The sequence below is a fragment of the Cucurbita moschata genome, unplaced genomic scaffold (assembly GCF_002738365.1).
Source record: "Cucurbita moschata cultivar Rifu unplaced genomic scaffold, Cmos_1.0 Cmo_Scf00046, whole genome shotgun sequence".
Lineage (NCBI taxonomy): Eukaryota > Viridiplantae > Streptophyta > Magnoliopsida > Cucurbitales > Cucurbitaceae > Cucurbita > Cucurbita moschata.
The window spans coordinates 421,768-442,156 of record NW_019268562.1 but is presented as its reverse complement, the minus strand read 5'-3'; the positions used below and the strand labels follow the sequence as shown (position 1 = coordinate 442,156).

Genomic DNA, 20,389 nt, shown 5'->3' with positions numbered 1-20,389 from the left:
AGGAAAAGAGACCGTAGATAGAATTTTGAAACTTACCCTTAATTTGAGCCCAAAACGGATTTTCTTCAATTGGGCTTGTTCTTGAGGTTATTTCTCTTCGTTGTCTTCTATGGAAACATTCCTTGGAGGAACAATTGGGATCATACTTGCTTGACGTATTCTCGTGTATCCTTGGATTGAAATTTTGAGTTTTCCTTGAAGCTCTTCAATGACGAATTGGATTGGGGGAATGATTTCTAGGCACTTTCAATATTGTAAGAATAAGTTGGAATCGAAATGGTGTAGAATTGCTCTTGAATTTGGAAAAACTTTGAGAGTAGGAGACCAAAAATCTAAACGCTTATTGCCTACTATTGGGAGCTCGATTCTTGTTCCAAACTATTGCCTAAACGCTTATGAACAACATAGTGGAAAATAGTTAACATTAGTTTAAACAACAATAAAGCAATGCCCTGATCTAACCTAAGGATCATTAAAAATAACATGAATGCAACTGCCCTAAATTTGGTTCCTTGGCCTTCAACGCAACGTTGTCATCCGTAAATGGGTATCTTACCTTTACTTTAACATAAGAGTAGCATGTGGTTTGAATACTTTAATAAATACTCAGTAACTAATCCCACTGTTAGGGTTGGAATATGAATCACGTGTAATATAGTGGGACCTATCCTTTCATAAATACATTGTGGCATGGGCTTGGGCTTTTCTTTTCAGTCCGAGCAAAGTTGAATATGTTGTACTTCCCAACAAACGACCCATGAATATGCACATTGACCACCAGGTGGGTTGGTATAAGAGTACTCTATGGGTCTGCCTCGTCGAGCTTGTGCACATTCATACTACCAAATACCATGAAGGAAAAAGACCTGCATAATATCATAAGGAACATAAATATTGTAAGGTATGTGTCTGTACTAATCATAATGGGGAAGTATCCCGATGCACCTCGCATATAAAATACATGAGATCCCTAACATTAAAACACGACATAACATTCCTATGAGACATACAAACTTGATTCTTGTCATATTGTTCATGATTAACAATACATAGGCATAGGGTGTACCAAACATAATATAGAAGTATCTCGATGCACGTGGTATAAAAAATGCATGAGGTCCCATAACATTAAAGAATGACATATATTCATGGCGCTAGTCATACCTCCAATCTATTCCTAGCATAGTGTTCGTATGAGATATGAATACTTGATTCATTTCATATTTTTAATAATTAACAATACACGATTTTCTAATGTCTCATAGTCCTAGAATAGTGTATATGATATCATAGCGTAACTTGTATGCAACATATCATATATCATAGCATATACATAACATAGTATATTGCATACAATCATAAAACACGACATGTGCAGGGGCCATAGGTAGCGATGTCCATTTCCTGTCATCATCCCCACCATCTATTTCATTCTCCATTTCCACGAAACTCTCTATTTATTTGTGTGGGGATCAGGGTAAGGGATTCATCGCAAGGAAGTGGTAGGATCGTATTCCTCATGGAGAATTTTAGTGGGTTTTAAATCCAAGAGTCAGTCTTACATGAAAAGGCCAAGAGTGTTGGAGATGAAAGGCCAAGAATGTTACAGGAACAATGACTTTTTATGGGTGAGGAGATAGTGTCATCTTGATGTCTATATTTAGTTTTAGAAGACCTAATAAAAACATTTATTATTACTATGGTAAAACCGTAAAGCAGAGCAGAGAAAAAAAAGAAAAGAAACAGAGAAGCAATAGAGGATTGTTTTTTCAGATAAACAGAGTGTTCTTTGTCTCTTTCTATCGTTAGTGTGTGTGAGATTTATTTCACAAATTTAAGAGTTTTCTTTAATAAATTTGTATCAAGCCAATAGCGAATGGAAGGGTCAAATGTCGCTACCGCGACTAACAAAGACAAACTACGAGAATTGGAGCATTCATATGAAAGCTTTTCTTGGTTCTCAAGATGCATGGGAGGTGGTCGAAGAAGGGTTAGAAGAACCAAAAGATACCACGGGTTGTACAACGACACGAAACAAGGCATTAAAAGAGGTATGATCAAAGGATAAGGGAGCACTATACATGTTGTTCCGAGTCGTTGACGAGTCGGGCTTTGAGAAGCTTGCCAGTGCAACTACTTCAAAAGAAGCGTGGGACACTTTAGGAAAAGTGTTCAAAGGAATCGAACGAGTCAAGCAAGTGCGTCTCCAAACTCTTCGTGGCAAGTTGGAGAGCATGAAGATGAAGGAGTCAGAAGGTGTATCTCACTACATCACGCATGTACAAACTGTGGTAAACCAACTCAACCGAAATGAAGAAATGTTAGCTGAGACGCGGGTTTTGGAATAGATTTTAAGGTCATCAACCAACAACTTTGAGAATGTTGTATGCGCGATAGAAGAGTTAAAGGACCTAGCAACGTTCACAGTCGATAAGCTAGTCGGTTCTCTCGAGGCACACAAACAACTTAAGAAGAAGAAGAAGGAAACACTCGATCAAGCACTTCAGACCAATGCGTCAATCAAAGATGAAAAGGTACTCTACTCTCAAAATTTTGAAGGTATAGTTTTTTGCCATGAAAGTAGTAAAAGTGGTCATGGTGGTCAAGGCAGCAGTCATGAAGGATACTATAAGAAGAAGGGACAGTTGAGCCAAGTAAATTGGCATGGAAGAGGACGCAGTCGAGGAAGAGGCAGCCGATCAATTTACTCCAACTTTCAATGCTACAAATGTCACAAATATGGTCACTATGCAAACGATTGTAACTCCAACAAATGTTACAATTGTGGCAGAGGGGCATTTTGTAAAAGATTGTCGAGCTGATAAAAAGGTGGAAGAAACAATCAACCTAGCCTTGGATGACGCAACAAACGAAGGTCTTCTCTTGATGGCTCAAAATGAAGATTTGAAAGCGAAAGAACACGGCAGAGTAAAAGACGATACCGGTAGTTGTGAGGCGGTGGAAGCCGTTGGAAACGAGGGGATACGTAGCAGATTTGGCAAAATTGCGATATCGGAGACGAGAAAATCAAAGAAGGAATCTGGATTGAACACGCAATCAGCGAACGAGCCAAAGAAACTTTCGGATCATCAGAAGGAGAACAGAGATTTAGAGCAACAACAAAAATCTGCCGTGGATAAATTTGTGGAGAAGTCTCAGTTGTAGACATTGAAATCGTTGAACGAGCGCCTTTTGAAGGAGAAAGTAGAGATTGGAAAAGAAAAAAAAAGCTTTTAGAAATAGAGATGGAAAGGTTAGAGAAGGAAGTGGCTGAACTGAGTGAGAGTTCTTTCTGTCTCAAATAGGAGAAGGAAGAGAATGGGAAGGTAATTTCTGAGCTTGTGAAGAGAATTGAAGAAGATGTGGAGAAAGAGAGGTCAGCTGCTGACGAGTCATGGGTTCAAAACTGGAGGTATGCGCTAGGAAGTGAAATTCTTTATATTGATGCGTGGCACCATGCGGATCGAGTCGAACATCCTTCAAGTCAAACTGGGTTAGACGTGGGCGTGGGTCGGAAGAGCTACCGCGTGTCGTATATCGAGTGGAGACACGTCACTTTACAATGTGCCTGACGCGTTATTCCACCCAATAGTCAATACGTGTCCCTCAGGCTGTCTGACATGCGGCTTGCCGGCTGTTTGACGCGCTTTTCGTCCCGCAAGTTGACATGTGGCTTGTCGGAAAATTTTCTTTACTGACAATCGCAATACTGAATCTGGCCTTCAAAGTCAGTTCATTTACCTCCTCCTTATTCTTGAAAGGACTCTCAGAAATCCTCGTATTTCATCCTTCATAGAAGAACATATCAAACTGTCATTTACCTCCTCCTTATTCTTGAAAGGACTCTCAGAAATCCTCGTATTTCATCCTTCATAGAAGAACATATCAAACTGCTCAGATCTAAAGAAAAAGGTGTGAAAGTCATTTACCTCCTTGTTCTTGAAAGGACTCTTAGAATTCCATGAATTTCATCCTTCATAGAAGAACATATCAAACGGCTCAGATCTAGAGGAAAAGGTGTGAAAGTCATTTACCTCCTTCTTGTTCCTGAAAGGACTCTCAGACATCCACGAATTTCATCCTTCATAGAAGAACATATCAGCTCAAATCTAAAGAAAAAGGTGTGAAAGTCATTTACCTCCTTGTTTCTGAAAGAACTTTCAGACATCCACGAATTTCATCCTTCATAGAAGAACATATCGGCTCAGATCTAAAGAAAAATTATGAAAGTCATTTACCTCTTTCTTGTTCCTGAAAGGACTCTCAGACATCCACGAATTTCATCCTTCATAGAAGAACATATCGGCTCAGATCTAAAGAAAAATTGTGAATGTGATTTATCTCCTTCTTGTTATTTCATCCTTAATAGAAGAACAAAAATTGTGAAAGGTTACCTCGCAGGTCACGTCGGTTTTGTAACCCCGTCGGTTTAAAGTTCGTAGTGTTGTAACCCCGTTGGTTTAAAGTTCGTAGGGTTGTAACCCCGTTGGTTTAAAGTTCGTAGGGTTGTAACCCCGTATCATGAAAAAATATTATTAAGAATTAATGAAATTTGGCCTATGTGATTGTCAAACCTACGATCTTCATGTTATTAACACGACAATTAACCAACTGAGCTAATAAGACATTGGTTTTATGCACATTATAGATCGTTGGCTCCTAAACGAGTCAATTGAGTTTCGTTTACATAACTTTATGCATAATAAACTTAAAAAAGTCATTATCTTTTAAAGTTCGTAGTGTTTAACTCAGTATTAAAAATTAATGAAATTGGCCCATGCAGGTGCTGAACCTACGACCTTTGCGTTATCAGCACGACGCTCTAACCAACTGAGCTAATAGGCCATAAGTTTTATGCACATTGTAGATCGATAGCTCCTAATTTAGTCAATCGAGTTTAGGTTACATAATTTTATGCATAATAAACTTAAAACTTTAAGTCATTATCTTTAAAGTTCGTAATGTTGTAACCCCGTATCATGAAAAGATATTATTAAGAAGAAAAGAAATTGGCCCATGCAAGTGTCAAACCAATGACCTTCACATTATTAGCACAACGTTCTAACCAACTGAGCTAATAGGCCATAGGCTTTATGCACATTGTAGATCTATAGCTCCTCATTCAGTCAATCGAGTTTTGCTTACATAATTTTATGCATAATAAACTTAAAACTATAAGTGATTATCTTTTAAATCTAGTATCATTAAATATATCATTATTGAGAATTAATGAAATTGGCCCATGCAGGTATTGTCTTCTTTTGATTTTCGGGATTACCTTACGCTTTTAAAACGCATAGAGAAATTTTTACACCCTTATAAAGAATGTTCCCCTCTCCAACTGTTGTGGGATCTCACAATCCATCTTCTTTATATAGAGGTATCAAGTTGGCTTATGGGCTCATCTTGTTATCTTTTTTGTCTCTAATTAGCCTCCTATAATCGATATGAACACTATTATAAAACAAGTCTAGAAACCTTGTTCAATATCTGATTCATAAAAATTACTTAAGCTATGGGAAATTAGTGAGCCCAACAACATCATTCTAACTCAAATCTCGTGTTGGTATTAATGTTGGAATAACTTAGATATAACATTCAACCTTAATTCAAACCTTCCTAATTTTCTTCTTGGTGATTTAGTTTCTTCCTTTAATTAGATCATTGATTAGTCTATATGTATTACTTTATCTTTTAAGTCACAGACTCCAAATCTNTCCTAATTTAGTCAATCGAGTTTAGGTTACATAATTTTATGCATAATAAACTTAAAACTTTAAGTCATTATCTTTAAAGTTCGTAATGTTGTAACCCCGTATCATGAAAAGATATTATTAAGAAGAAAAGAAATTGGCCCATGCAAGTGTCAAACCAATGACCTTCACATTATTAGCACAACGTTCTAACCAACTGAGCTAATAGGCCATAGGCTTTATGCACATTGTAGATCTATAGCTCCTCATTCAGTCAATCGAGTTTTGCTTACATAATTTTATGCATAATAAACTTAAAACTATAAGTGATTATCTTTTAAATCTAGTATCATTGCTTACATAATTTTATGCATAATAAACTTAAAACTATAAGTGATTATCTTTTAAATCTAGTATCATTAAATACATAATTTTATGCATAATAAACTTAAAACTATAAGTGATTATCTTTTAAATCTAGTATCATTAAATATATCATTATTGAGAATTAATGAAATTGGCCCATGCAGGTATTGTCTTCTTTTGATTTTCGGGATTACCTTACGCTTTTAAAACGCATAGAGAAATTTTTACACCCTTATAAAGAATGTTCCCCTCTCCAACTGTTGTGGGATCTCACAATCCATCTTCTTTATATAGAGGTATCAAGTTGGCTTATGGGCTCATCTTGTTATCTTTTTTGTCTCTAATTAGCCTCCTATAATCGATATGAACACTATTATAAAACAAGTCTAGAAACCTTGTTCAATATCTGATTCATAAAAATTACTTAAGCTATGGGAAATTAGTGAGCCCAACAACATCATTCTAACTCAAATCTCGTGTTGGTATTAATGTTGGAATAACTTAGATATAACATTCAACCTTAATTCAAACCTTCCTAATTTTCTTCTTGGTGATTTAGTTTCTTCCTTTAATTAGATCATTGATTAGTCTATATGTATTACTTTATCTTTTAAGTCACAGACTCCAAATCTTGTTAAAGTATCCCATCATTGACCACTTTGCCTCATACAACCTCAAAGCTTCCTCTTACTATTTGTGCATAAACATCTTAAAAAAAATAAAAATAAAAAGTGTTATTTCCTCAAATTTCTTTGTAACACTAAGAAGTGACTTAATAAAACTCCCACCTAAGACAGATATTGCATTAGCATAATAAATGTTCTTATATGTAGTAAAACTTGACTTAAGAATAGTTTCATATACACATCTTGTCATTTGATATTCATAACAAACCTTGATTCTTATAAAAGGTTTTTAAGGGTTGTTTCGTCATTTTTCTTAAGTTCATACCTCAAACACGTTCTAATTTCCTCATGTGATCTTGCATACTTACCCTTAAGGTCATAAATGAGTCTCTTAAAAAGTTTATTTAACAATTGAGGTTTTTTTGTATTCTTGAAGACATTTTAGAATTCTTATGGGGGTATGTTGGTCATTTACCACCCCAAATCTTGGTTAAATCTGGATATATTCCATTGGCCTGGTAACTTTGTATAAAATCTTTGAATCATGACATATTCAAATGACCTTCTAAGTATGTTAAAGAGACACAACTCATCGAATCCAACGACCAAATTTAAAATGGAGATCAGTTGCCCACTAATCAGAGAGAATATGTTTGGCATAAATTTCATAAAATTCAATCTCAAATTCACGACAATCTAGAAATTTTTAACGTCGATTTAAGCTCTCTTTATAAACCCTGAAGTAGGAGCTTTCGTTAGGAGCAAGAATCGAGCTAAGTCGAACCTTCAACTGTGAGTTGTTATAGCCTCTTATATTTTGGGTTTCTTACTGGCGGATTTCTTCCAAATTTGAGAGCCATAGTCAACCATTTTCCTTCAAATCTGCTTTTGCATCTCCTAAATAGGACTATCCACAAGTTTTGTGATGAAATAAAGTGTTGAAGGTGCCTCAAACACAACTTCTCAATTTGGTCCGTCTTTAAAGGAAGATGGTTGAAGCTTGAAAATTAAATACGAGCCTACATGCAAATTTGTCAAGATACCTATCATGTTCGATTTTCGAACCTCCAAGGAATATTTCCGTAGAAGACCATGAAGGTTAACAAGACTCAAAGCAAGTTCAATTGAAGAAAATTATTTTCGTTTAAAATTTGGGAGTAAGGATCGAAGTCTTACTTACAATCCATTTTCTTCAAAATTGACTATTTCTTTAGCTTTAGAAGATTAAGTTGAGCGCTTTTAATGAAAAAATCGGGAGTTAATACATCTTAGATAAGGTTGCCTAAGGAAACAAATTCTGCTTTCTTGAATAAGTTGCAGACGGAGGATCAAATTCCAAAATTAAGACCACGCACTTTAAGACATCACCATCTTTATGTTTCATAAAGAAATCGAGGGGAGAAATTCTCAAGGCGAAGACCATGGGACAATCTCCTAATGTATCATTACTTTCATCTTTGTATCGATAGACCATGGGACCATAGATGATATTTTTATACACTTTCAAGTTTATATCGTATAGATCTCTAAACAGTATATAATATGTTAAATTACTTTAAACCGAGATTTGAACTCGGGTTACTGGATTCAAAGTCCAATGTCCTAACCACTAGACCATGGGACCACAAATATTTGAAGATTTGTGTGTCATAAATAAATGAACTTTAAAAAGAAAGATCTCTAAATTTTGAAAATGATTTGTCTTTTGTTTTTAGTTCTGTATTTGATTAATTAATTTATTAGATGATTTGTACAATTATTCAATCTTCTTCTTCACTCATTTTCATCCTACTTTAATAGAGTTCACAGAAAAGTTTATTTTGAAACAAATTTAACGTTAAAAAAAAGATACTTATTTAATAAGTTTTTCCCATCCATATTTTTTAAAAGTTTATTTTGAAACAAATTTAACGTTAAAAAAAAAGATACTTATTTAATAAGTTTTTCCCATCCATATTTTTTAAAAGTTTATTTTAATAGTCTAGGTAACATTACCGAAGTAAAAAAAATCAAATTATTTATGTTTACTCTATTTTTATAAAAAGAAGACAATAATGAAACTCATTTGCTACGTATTAATATATCAATGACTATTTAGATCTAAACAGTTATTTAGTGTTGTCATTCTCAACTTGTTAATACAATCTCTAATAAATACAAAGTTAATAGTGAGAAAAGAAAAAACAACTCACATTCTAAGGACATGTAAATAAAATATAGATTGTCAAGTCATAGATTGTCAATTATAAGTCGTTTTGGAATACTCTTTATTAACTCCAATTTGGCGTGGAAGGGTTGGATGGAAACTCAACCTTACCGACACGTTCTTTTTTGGCATATTTTTTTTAGGATTGCACAATATCTCACATTTATATTAAAACAAATAATAGGAGAGAGAAAATAAAAAAGAATATGTGTTATATATTTATATTGATGACTTCAGAGTATGAATACAAAAAATTCACAAAATACATCTGTAAAATGGTAGATATGATTCTATTTACTATATGTATTTTTATTATGTATAATAATCTACCGTATATAATGATTTACCTTCATTACTATACATTAGATGGTTGTTATATACGATCATTAAGAATAAATGTCATTTACCAATAGTCTTACTATGTGTAGCCAGTCATTGAGTAAGTTATAAATACGCAACCGACTTCTGAGTGAACAAAACTTTCATATAAGTCTTTTAATAAAAAGGAAGTTTTCATTTAAGTTCTCCCCCGATAAATTTAAAAAGTAATTTTCATTGAATTCAAATGTGCTTGTAAGGAAATAAATTTAAACAAAGAAAGTAGTGACAACATTAGAAATAACAATGCGTGACAACCTACTTTTCCATTAAAAAATAAGGTTACTACATGTATGTCTTAACTATTAAGTGGGTCATCCATCTACAAGTATTGAGGTACATAGGTTCTTGGGTCTAATAGGGTAGTATCTACGTTTCGTGCGAGATTTTGCCAATATAGTTTCATCACTCATTCACCAGACTAGGAAGGGTGTTCCATTTGTGTGGGCTGAGACATTTGAAGCGTGCTTCCAAGGTTTGAAGCACAGGTTAGTGTCGATGCCAGTATTTACAGTTCTAAAGATTTAGGAGGTTATATTGTTTGTAGTGATGCCTCCAAGAAAGGGTTCGAGTGTATGTGGATACAACATTGGAAGGTCATAGCCTATACATCTCGTTAGTTAAAAGACATGCATCTCGTCAGTTAAAAGACATGCATCTCGTCAGTTATATTGGAATTGATCATAACGTTTAGCTAAGTTAAGTTATTAGTAGCTCCTAAACATGTTATATTAATTGCTATAGGTAATAATTAGACGTTGGATTGTTGTTTCGAGGTGTCTACCAAATTGTTAATGACTTTGGTCAAGACCAACCAAGTAAGTGAGCTTATTGTTTGAGTTAGGCTATTGTTTGATCTATGAGGGTGCATGTTATGTGGCTTATAATCGTACCATAAATATGTGTTATGTTTATGTTATGAGATGTTTATGTATCTTTGTATTGGTATGAGACTGACGTCACATATGCATGTAAACCCATTACATTATTTTTATGAATGAACTGAAATGTCATGAATGAAATGTATATCTTACATGTAAAGTTTGTGATGAATTTTGAGATGTCATGCATACATGTTACATAAATGAACTCTGTTATGAAAGGAAAAAGAAAGGAAAGATATTAAATGTTATGTTATGTAAATTATGGAACCTTATGCATGTTTGTATATCATATGCATTGGGATACTTTTTCATTATGTTATGTTAGTACGGGCGTGTACGTTTGATATTTATGTTCGCCTTGATATCATGCTAGCATTTTTTTTTGTGGCATGTGGTGACGTATAATGTGTTGTGCCCGACCAAGTCAAGCCCAGGGGTACGATATGAGTCCACCCTGTTGGCCCGTGTGCATGGACGTAGGCCATGTATGAAGAAGTATCATGCATCCAATCCTTCCCGAAACTATAAGAGCCCAAGGCTATGTTATGTGTATAAAAGATAGGTCTCACTCATATATTGCATGTGTTTACGTATCAAACTCCAACAGTTGGGTCACTTACTAAGTATTTTATAAAATACTCAAGCCACGTACTAACTTAATCTCTCCGATAAAGGTAAAGATCCTATGAACTGATGAAGGTGAACGTTGGGCAGGCCATGGAAGTCATAATAGACAATAATAGGGCGGTTGAATGTTTTGAATGTCTTGAATTTTAAGTTAGTACATGATAGGACATATTGGATTTCAGTCAATTTTGTTAGGTGTTTGTGTGAAGCTTGATTTTCCTTTAAAATGGTTGAATTTCATGTTTTCAATTGATTATGTAAGTCCATGACCTTATTTTAAAAATGTCTATTATGAATTTCCGCATTTATGATTTAAGCAGGCATGAGTTGACGGCACCAATTAGCTTAAGAAACTTAGGGGTATTGCATTTTATGTTATGATATGAATGAAATATATGTTATGAATCTACGTTGAGATATGAATGATATATAATGCTTGAACCTTCACATATTACACCACGCGTATTATGTTAACATGTTCACGTTGTGCCTATGAGACATTGATAAACCATGTATATTAACCATAAAATATTTGTCCAGTAGACGTATGTATGTCTCATAGGAAGTCTATGTCATGAAAAATAAAATGGATGTACGATTTGCATCATAACTATGTATCATGATTTGAAACTATAGGACCTCATTCATTTTGCATGTCAAATGCATCGAGAGACTTTCTCGTTCTAATTAGTACACATGTGTACACTTTCTTATTATGTACACTATGATATTATGCATGCTCCTTTCCCTTTGTGGTTTCTGGCAACGTTAGTGTTCGTTACCCTACCATCAGACCCATGAGTTATGTATACGAGCTCACTTAATGAATCCATGTGCGCATATGTGTTTCGTGTATAGAAAAGTACTACACATCAAACCTTACTCGAACTTGAAGTAGAGAATAAGGTCAGGATGTCTTAAGAAAAGATAGATCCCACCATGATTGTATGTGATTGCAGTTTTTAACCCGAATAGTGGGGGTTACTTACTAAGTATTTTTAAATACCCAAGTCACGTGCTACTTCTTTTTTAGGTAAAGGTAAGCCAACAATGTATGAATGACAGTGTCACTGTGGAGACCATGGAAGTGAAGTCAAGGTAGTTGCATTTGCATTTGATGTAGTAGCCCTTAGATTTGATAAGTGTGTTGCATTATTTTAAATTATTGTATTTTGATTTCGATATTTGTTGGTTTAAATGATTTTTTATGAATCTTTGAGTCATAGCATTGTTTTAGTAAATTATTTTAAAGGATGTCTGCACTTGGTAATCATGACATGCATATCGTAGGGACCTTATTTTTTAATGGAAAATTAGAGTCGTTAGACAACAAGTAATCGATTGTACTCGATATATCATATAATTTTTTTTAATTCTCGTACTCATTTAAAATGCACTTTAAGTACATTAATTGATAAACTTTAATGATATAATAAATTAGATATATTTTATGGTGTATCAAATTGTTTATGTAATACTTAAAAATAAAAATAAAAGTCTCAGTGGAAGGAATGAAAATCATGACGAGTTGTGAGAATTCTCGTGAATCCAATTGTCCATGTAATATTTTATGGTGTATCATATTGAAGAAAAATACTTCTTGGTTGTTCTCACAAAGGTTTGTTCCACAAAAGCAATAAAGATGCGACATTTTCATCCACTAACTTAGATCATTATTTAATAAGGTTGAGAACAACCATTTTTCCATGCGTGCAAGAACTCAAATTTGTTTAGAGGATTATTAATTACTATCTTCCAACCATATGCATCTTTCATTACCCAATCGATCAGAAAGCCATGTTCCCTTTTCTTACCAGAAAACCTCGAATGAAGCATGCCCTAATTTGCTCTCAAAGTCACAGCAAAACAATGTCGTTTGAAATTTTTTTTTTCCTTAAAGTCCCAATTGAATTGGGTTCTTGGATTGACGATATGCACGCCTAAGTCCATAGCCAATCCAAAATTTTAGGTTAGATACACCCAAACTAAGATAAATATATATATATATAAATTTTAAGAAGTATACGAAAATAAAAACATTAAAATACGAAAATAAAACCATTAAAAACCTAATAAATATTATGTAAAAATTAAAATAGTTAAATTTTTTGTTTTTTTAAATTTCAAAACTTAAAATAAAAACGTGAATTCCACCGTATGTAGATATATATATATTCTCTACTAACCTAAATCTTCGTCTTTAGATTTGCAATGAGGCTGAAGAGGTGGATTTGAAGGATTGTTCCAAATCACCACTTCCCACTTTACAAAATGAGTCCTTATATTTTCAATTCTTCAATTGATCCATCACTTCAAACTTTCTTATAGAAATATCTTTCAAACTTTCTTATAGAAATATCTTTCAAACGAAAAAACCAAAAATTTTATTGAATTTTTTCATTTTTAGTTTCACAATTTTAAAATTCTACTTAATTTCTTACCCAAATTATTTCTACTCTCTATCATATGGATTTTTACTCGTATTCTTGATACAATAAAAATAAACTACGTAAAAAAAGCAAATAGACTTACAACAATTATATTGTTTGAGTTTGTAGACGAAGGCCAAAACGAAAATACAAACAACAAAAGACTTGAGAATTTGCATGATCTTCTTTTCTTCAATGATGCTGCGACTTGTTTTCGAATAGAGATTTATATCGTCCCCTTCTCCTGAAAATGAGACTTAATTCAAACATATGGTGTTAAATTTAGTCAAATAAATTTTAACAACAATAATGGGTTGATTATAAGCAGTTTTGGAGTACTCTTTATTAACTCCAATTTGGCATCAAAGGGTCGGATGGAAACTCAACCTTGCCTACGTGTTCTTTTTTTGGCATATTTTTTTAGAACCCCACAATAACTCACATTTACATAAAAACAAAAAATAGGAGAGAAAAAAATGAGGAATTAAGGAATGAGATATTGATGGAGCTCACAACTCACGATGTAACGATCCAAATTTTCTACTTAATTTAAGGTTGCTACTGCATACATACCATAAACATTGAATGCGGAAGACTTCATTTAATTTCCATAAAACATAACCTTTAACTTAAAATACAGCCATGGACTTACGTGTTTCGAAAACATCTTTAAAACGACACAACAAAAGACTAAATAAAATGAACAAGAGTTTAAGTTTAAAAAATCCTATTCTATCCTAAGTCTAAGAAAATAAATACCACTATCCTATGCATATGCCATGATCTCGAGTTGCGATGCCATCGTCAGCGTACAGGAATGCCTTACCTTAACCTGAAAATGTAGCAGCACATGGCTTGAGTATTTAAAGAAATATTCAGTAAGTGACCCCACTGTTGGGGTTAAATGCAACAATCACATGCAATGAAATGATGGGACCTATCTTTCGTTTCGTTTCTTTTCCCCTACGGTGTAATCCTAACAAGTAATCGTGGACGTGTACCATATACTCTACGCGCAACCCATATGTGCGAGTATGGACTCACAAGCTAGTCCGCACACTGCTGAGCCACTGTCCCTAGCCGGTGGGCATGCTCTGGGAGCCCTTATACCAGGACCCGTTAAAACTAGAACCGTCACAGCAGCGCTATGCAAAGCATAACGATTGTTGTCCTGCCATTGGATGTACGCGTCCGTATCCTCGTGATGGGATAGGGGTATCCCCCCAAATGCATGAGCACACAATATGCATGAGGTCCCACTAGTCCTACAGTTATCATTAATGAACATAGCCCCGTATCACGTTTCATGCAATTTACCGTATTTCATGTCATACAATTCATGTAGTTACATTCAAATATTCATACAAACAAGCCATAATCGTTCAAGGACCACACATCGTCAGATGCATTACACATCACATCAGATTAAAAACATACATTCACATTCACATAACTACGTACTTAAGCACAATAATCTAGCATACAATGCATCATATCATAAACAAGTCATAACGTAAACACTTCATAGTCATATCGTTCTCTAACTTACCATAGCCTTAACGTTCTTATACCTATCACAGACGTATCATTACGTAACGTACCTTAGTCATATCGTCACAAAAACGTACCCTAACGCTATCGTTCTATCAATCTATCACAAACCTATCCCTTTCTACCCATAACCTAACCGTATTCTTTCATCAATATCTCCTATCCATAGCACTCCGGTATGTAACCTAACCTCAACGTTTCATGAACGTATCTTACTCCTATCGTTACATTTCGGTTTGTGCATCCTCATCGTATCCTATCTCAAACATCTCCTAGAGCACATCGTACCATAATTATTATCATACAATCCACATATTATAACATAACATAACATATAGGAAGCATATCAATCCACAGACAATTCACACATATCAATATATATGAGACGTGCAGAACCACAGGGCACGTGTCAACATCAAATATAACCATGCCGATAGTAAGGTCACTTACCTGGCTAGCTTAAGTCGTTGTCACAAATATATCTTTAATGAAAGTTCGATTCCATCCTTTGAAATTCGAGTCAACCTATATGAGTTCATGACATTAGTTTCAGGTTTGAACTCTACAACATTATTTCTCTAATTTACATTGGTCCATTGTTAAAAGTCTAAAATGTTATATATCTATAATTATATTTTTATTAAAAATCTTATTTTTCATGGTTCCTGTTATATAAGAAAGTAGATACACCTAATTCAAGTAATCCTAGGTTTTACTCCTCTCTGTATACTCTGTATTTACCCTTCCCTCCATATTTAGTTTGTGGTTTTTAATTCCCAAGTCTTCCTTTTTTTTATCGGTTGCCTCTTAATTGTGTTCTCATGTATTCCAAATTTCAAGTGGATCTCTGTTTCCAAATCTTTTCTTATCTCAACGTTTCCTATTTCCTTGTCTAGTGTTTCCTATTCAGAAGTTTTGTTGGCCATTCTATCTCTAATCTATTCATTTGGCTACTAATCTATTCATTTGGCTACTAATCTATTCATTTGACTACTAATCTATAAATGATTTGCTAGAATCTTATAAATGATTTGCTAGAATCTTATAAATGATTGACATTTAGTTTATAACTGCAGCCATTGTAATAATCCAATCAAGATCTAACTATAATTGGTTGTCATTTGTAAAAAAAAAATAGGATAAAAGAAAATGAAGATTTAATATAATCAGATCTATCTTCCTAAATGTTCGCGAATCTTAACTGGGTAGAGGAGATTCTCTCTTTTTTTTCTAAAGTAAATCTGACTCTTATTGTTTTTCTGGAGATAATTGGGGGAAGGGAGGAGAGGTTAGCAGAGAGAAGAGGGGAAATGTTGTTATTTAATAATCCAATCAAGATCTAACTTGTGATTTTGTAAAAAAAAATCGGATAAAAGAAAAGGAAGATTTAATATAATCAAATCTATCTTCCTAAATCTTAGGGAAGGGTAAAGGAGATTCTCATTTTTTTTTTCTCTGAAGTAAATCTGACTATTATTTTTTTCTGTTAGATAATGGTGGGAAGGGATGAGAGGTTAGCTGAGAGAAGAGAGGAAATGTTGTTATTTATTTATTTATTATTTTAACTACATTATAATTACTTTTATTGGTTTATTTCTTTATTTATTTTTGGGCAATCTGACTATTATTTTTTTCTTTTAGATAATGGTGGGAAGGGATGAGAGGTTAGCGGAGAGAAGGGGGAAATGTTGTTATTTATTTATTTATTATTTTAACTACATTATAATTACTTTTATTGGTTTATTTCTTTATTTATTTTTGGGCTATTACCCACGATTTGCTATGCACAGGCAGTATTGACTATTATTGTTTTTCTGTTTCTTTTTGCCGTAACTGTCACTTTCTGGGCAAGGATGGGTTCTTTTTGCAGTAACTGTTTCTGGCGTAAGGATGGGTTGAGGAGAGATAATTGTGGGAAGGGATGAGAGGTTAGATGTGAGAAGAGGAGAAATGTTGTTATTTATTTATTTATTATTTTAACTACTTTTTATAATTACTTTTTTGCTATGCACCCAGGCAGTATTCGACGATTATTGTTTTTTCTGTTTCTTTTTTCTGGGTAAGGATGGGTTCTTTTTGCAGTAACTGTCACTTTCTGGCGTAAGGATGAGTTGAGGAGAGATAATTGTGGGAAGGGATGAGAGGTTAAATGTGAGAAGAGGGGAAATGTTGTTATTTATTTATTTATTATTTTAACTACTTTTTATAATTACTTTTATTTGTTTATTTCTTTATTTATTTTTGGGCTATTACACACGATTTTCTATGCACCAAGCCAGTAAAATCACATGTCCTCGAGATTCAGGCGTAAGGGTAAACTTGAAGAACACTAACTTTATTAGATGCTTGGAAAATCATGTCGTGACAATTTTAAATCTCCAGGAGGTTCAATTCTTTTGAATAATGATATGCTATTGTATTTTAATTTTACCTTTATTTGAGTTGTCAGAAGTGGGATTTGAACCCACGCCCTCTTATCCCGCATTGGTTTGAGAGGAGAATGAAGAATAACTTATAAGTGTCCATAAACATCTCTCTAGTAACGTGTTTTAAAACTATGATTCTGACGACGATTTGTCACGGGCAAAAATGGACTATATTTTTTAGCGGCTGGAAATGAGAATGAAACATTCCTTAGAAGAGTGTGGAAAGCTCTCCCTAGTAGACTCGTTTTAGAATTGTGAGGTGATGACGATACGTAATGGGCAAAAGCGGACAATATTTGCTAGCGGTGGGTTTGGGCTATTACAAAAGCTATCAGAGTTAGTCACCAAGTGGTATGCCAGCAAGGATGCTGGCCCCATGAGATCCAACATTGGTTGGAGAGGCGATGAAACATTCCTTATAAGGGTGTAGTGGGCTTGAGCTATTATAAATAATTAGTTGGAATAGTTTGGTTGGTTAGAGCATGTGGTTGTTAACCACAAGGTTGGAGGTTCAAACCCTCCTTCTAGTGATGGGAATGAGTCATTCCTTATGATTGTGGAAATTTTTACCTACTCTAAATGAACTGAAGCCGACACTATAATTTATGAACAATGTCGCCAAGGAAAAACATACGAGAAAATAATAGGATACCCATGATGTTCTACAAATTTAGCTATGCGATAAAAGTTGGCTTATGCAATAAACCATTAAAACTTAGCACTCGAAGTATAATTTAGCAACTCCGTTAAGCTACTCATGTAAGTGGCTTCACTACTATTTGGTTTATATGAATTGTGAGCGGCGCATGCCTAGTGAACTCCGTTAAGCTACTCATGTAAGTGGCTTCACTACTATTTTGTTTATATGAATTGTGAGCGGCACATGCCTAGTGACGGTTGCAAGTGTCATACCTTTTGATTGTTATATTTTCTTATTATGTTATGACTTGTTGTAATGATGAGATATATAATGTTATGGAATATCATATTGACACGTTATGCCATTGAGGAACGTGACATCATATGAAAGTCACTACTTTATTCATAGTTATATGCCATTATTTTAAACTATTGGGATCACATTCATATTATATGTTCACATGTACTGAAATACCTCTCCGTGATGATTAGTACAGACACGTACCGACATTTATGTTCACAATGATGGTATGATACGATATTGTATATACCAAAATACTATGTGCTCTCCCTTCCCTCCATGATATACCAACAGCGTGAGTGTATGCTAGTTGAAGCCCAGGTCAATGGGTAGGTATGCGAGCTTGCTTGGGAGCAAATGTGTGTGTATGTAAGTCGTGAGTAGAGAAGTACTGCACATCAAATTCTACCCGGACAGGAATATGAGACCAAGGCCATGAAATAATGTTTTATGATAACCCTGATTTCACGTGTTTGCATTACCGTATACTAGTAGTGGGGTTACTTAATGAGTATTTCTTAAAATACTCAATACATGCGTTGCTCTTATTTTTTAGGTAAAGGCAAGGCACCTCTGCACAAATGACGATGTCGAGATGACGACCATGGGATCCAATGTACACAACACAAGCGAGATAGAGGGGTAGGATCGAACGTACAAAGACGGTTAACACCATGAGAAAGAAGGAGAAGAAACAAGATGTAGACAACGAGTTTTGATACGGAGGAATGAAGAAAGGAAAATGCGTGGAAACGAGTGGAGAAGACGAAGTCCACCTGTTAGGACCTAAACTCGAATACCTGCAACTTAATTCCAGTCAAGCAACCCGATACCCAGTTTGGCCTAGTAACCAGATACCCAACACAGCAACCAGATACCCACCAACAACCAGTCCAGTAGTCTAGTTCTTCTGTGCTTTGCCCAAAAACCCACATTCAAGCCCAAATACACAGAACACAGCCCAACCCATGGATCCACTACATAGACTTGCACGCCCACATGAACATTCGAGACCCGCGCCTTGAACCACTTCGGAACCTGCTCATATATCAATGTCCTTTAGCGACAGAGTCACTGTTACTTACATACACCGGCTCCTTCGGCTTGGCATCTCGGAGTCCTAGGCTCAAAAATTGAGTATTAGGCTTGGTTTGACATTTTGACAGTGTCCTTTACGTTTTTTGCCCTTCCGAAGCTTATTTTTACTCTAATAGAAATATTTAAGGTCAGTATAACGTCTTATTTCTGAAGTTCAAGTTAAATTAGATCTGAAGTTCAAGTTAAATTAGATTAGAAATGTAAATTACTAACGAAGCAAGATGGACATTTTAATAGGAAACAACTCCTGACGACACTTGAAGTAACTTCGAGAGACAAAATTCAAACGTACTTGAGTTTAGAGAAAATGTCTGCCAAGACCAACCAAGTAAGTGGCCTTACTATCGGCTAAGTTGGACGACTTGATTTATTTATGACGACACATGTCCGGTGGTCCTTGCACGTGTCATTAATGCTTTATATTTTATGAGGTGTTGACTATGACTATGTTATTTGACGATGCTATATGATGTTATATTATGTTACATGATGACGTTACATGATGACGTTACATTATGACGTTGTATTATGATGATATGATGATGATGATGCATGATAACATGACGATGTAAGATGGAAGATTATAAGATTGATTAATATGACATTATTCCGTATTAAGACGTGGTGCATGTATTAAATGCCATGATGCACTATGAGACTGAGTTTTTTTTAAGATACAACTCTAGCCAATGTTAACGATGATGAACGTACGAAAGCCAAGGCATGCATATTAATTAGAGTAATATGTGAAGTGTACATAGGGTTGTGTAAAAAAGATGTTCTAAAGATGAAAAACCCTAGGGACCTCATGCATTTTATGTGTACATATACATCAAGTTACTTCTCATTTATGATGATGAGTACGGATGCGTACACTACGATGATGATCATCATCATGCCTTGCATGACACTCAGGGGTCTGCTGACCTCCCGACATCGCTACAGACAGTTAGCTCGACTATGATGGGTCTAGAGGGTGCGAACCGTCTGGAGATCCATGCTCGCACGTGTGAGTCGTGTGTAGGGAAGTACTACACATCCAATTTTTCTAGACTGGAGGCCACCCCTATGATATTTTTAACAATAGGTTCCTAAGATCATTAGTTGCATGTGTTTTCATTCCCTAGCCTCAATAGTGGGTCACTTATGAGTATTTCTTAAAATA

General features: G+C 34.7%; 1 non-coding gene across 1 annotated transcript; it reads right to left on the bottom strand.

Annotated features, from left to right (window-relative positions):
- Positions 1–4,771: 4,771 nt before the first annotated feature.
- On the bottom strand, positions 4,772–4,845 carry TRNAI-GAU. The gene has a single exon. It is a non-coding gene; the product is annotated as a tRNA-Ile (tRNA).
- Positions 4,846–20,389: the final 15,544 nt, after the last annotated feature.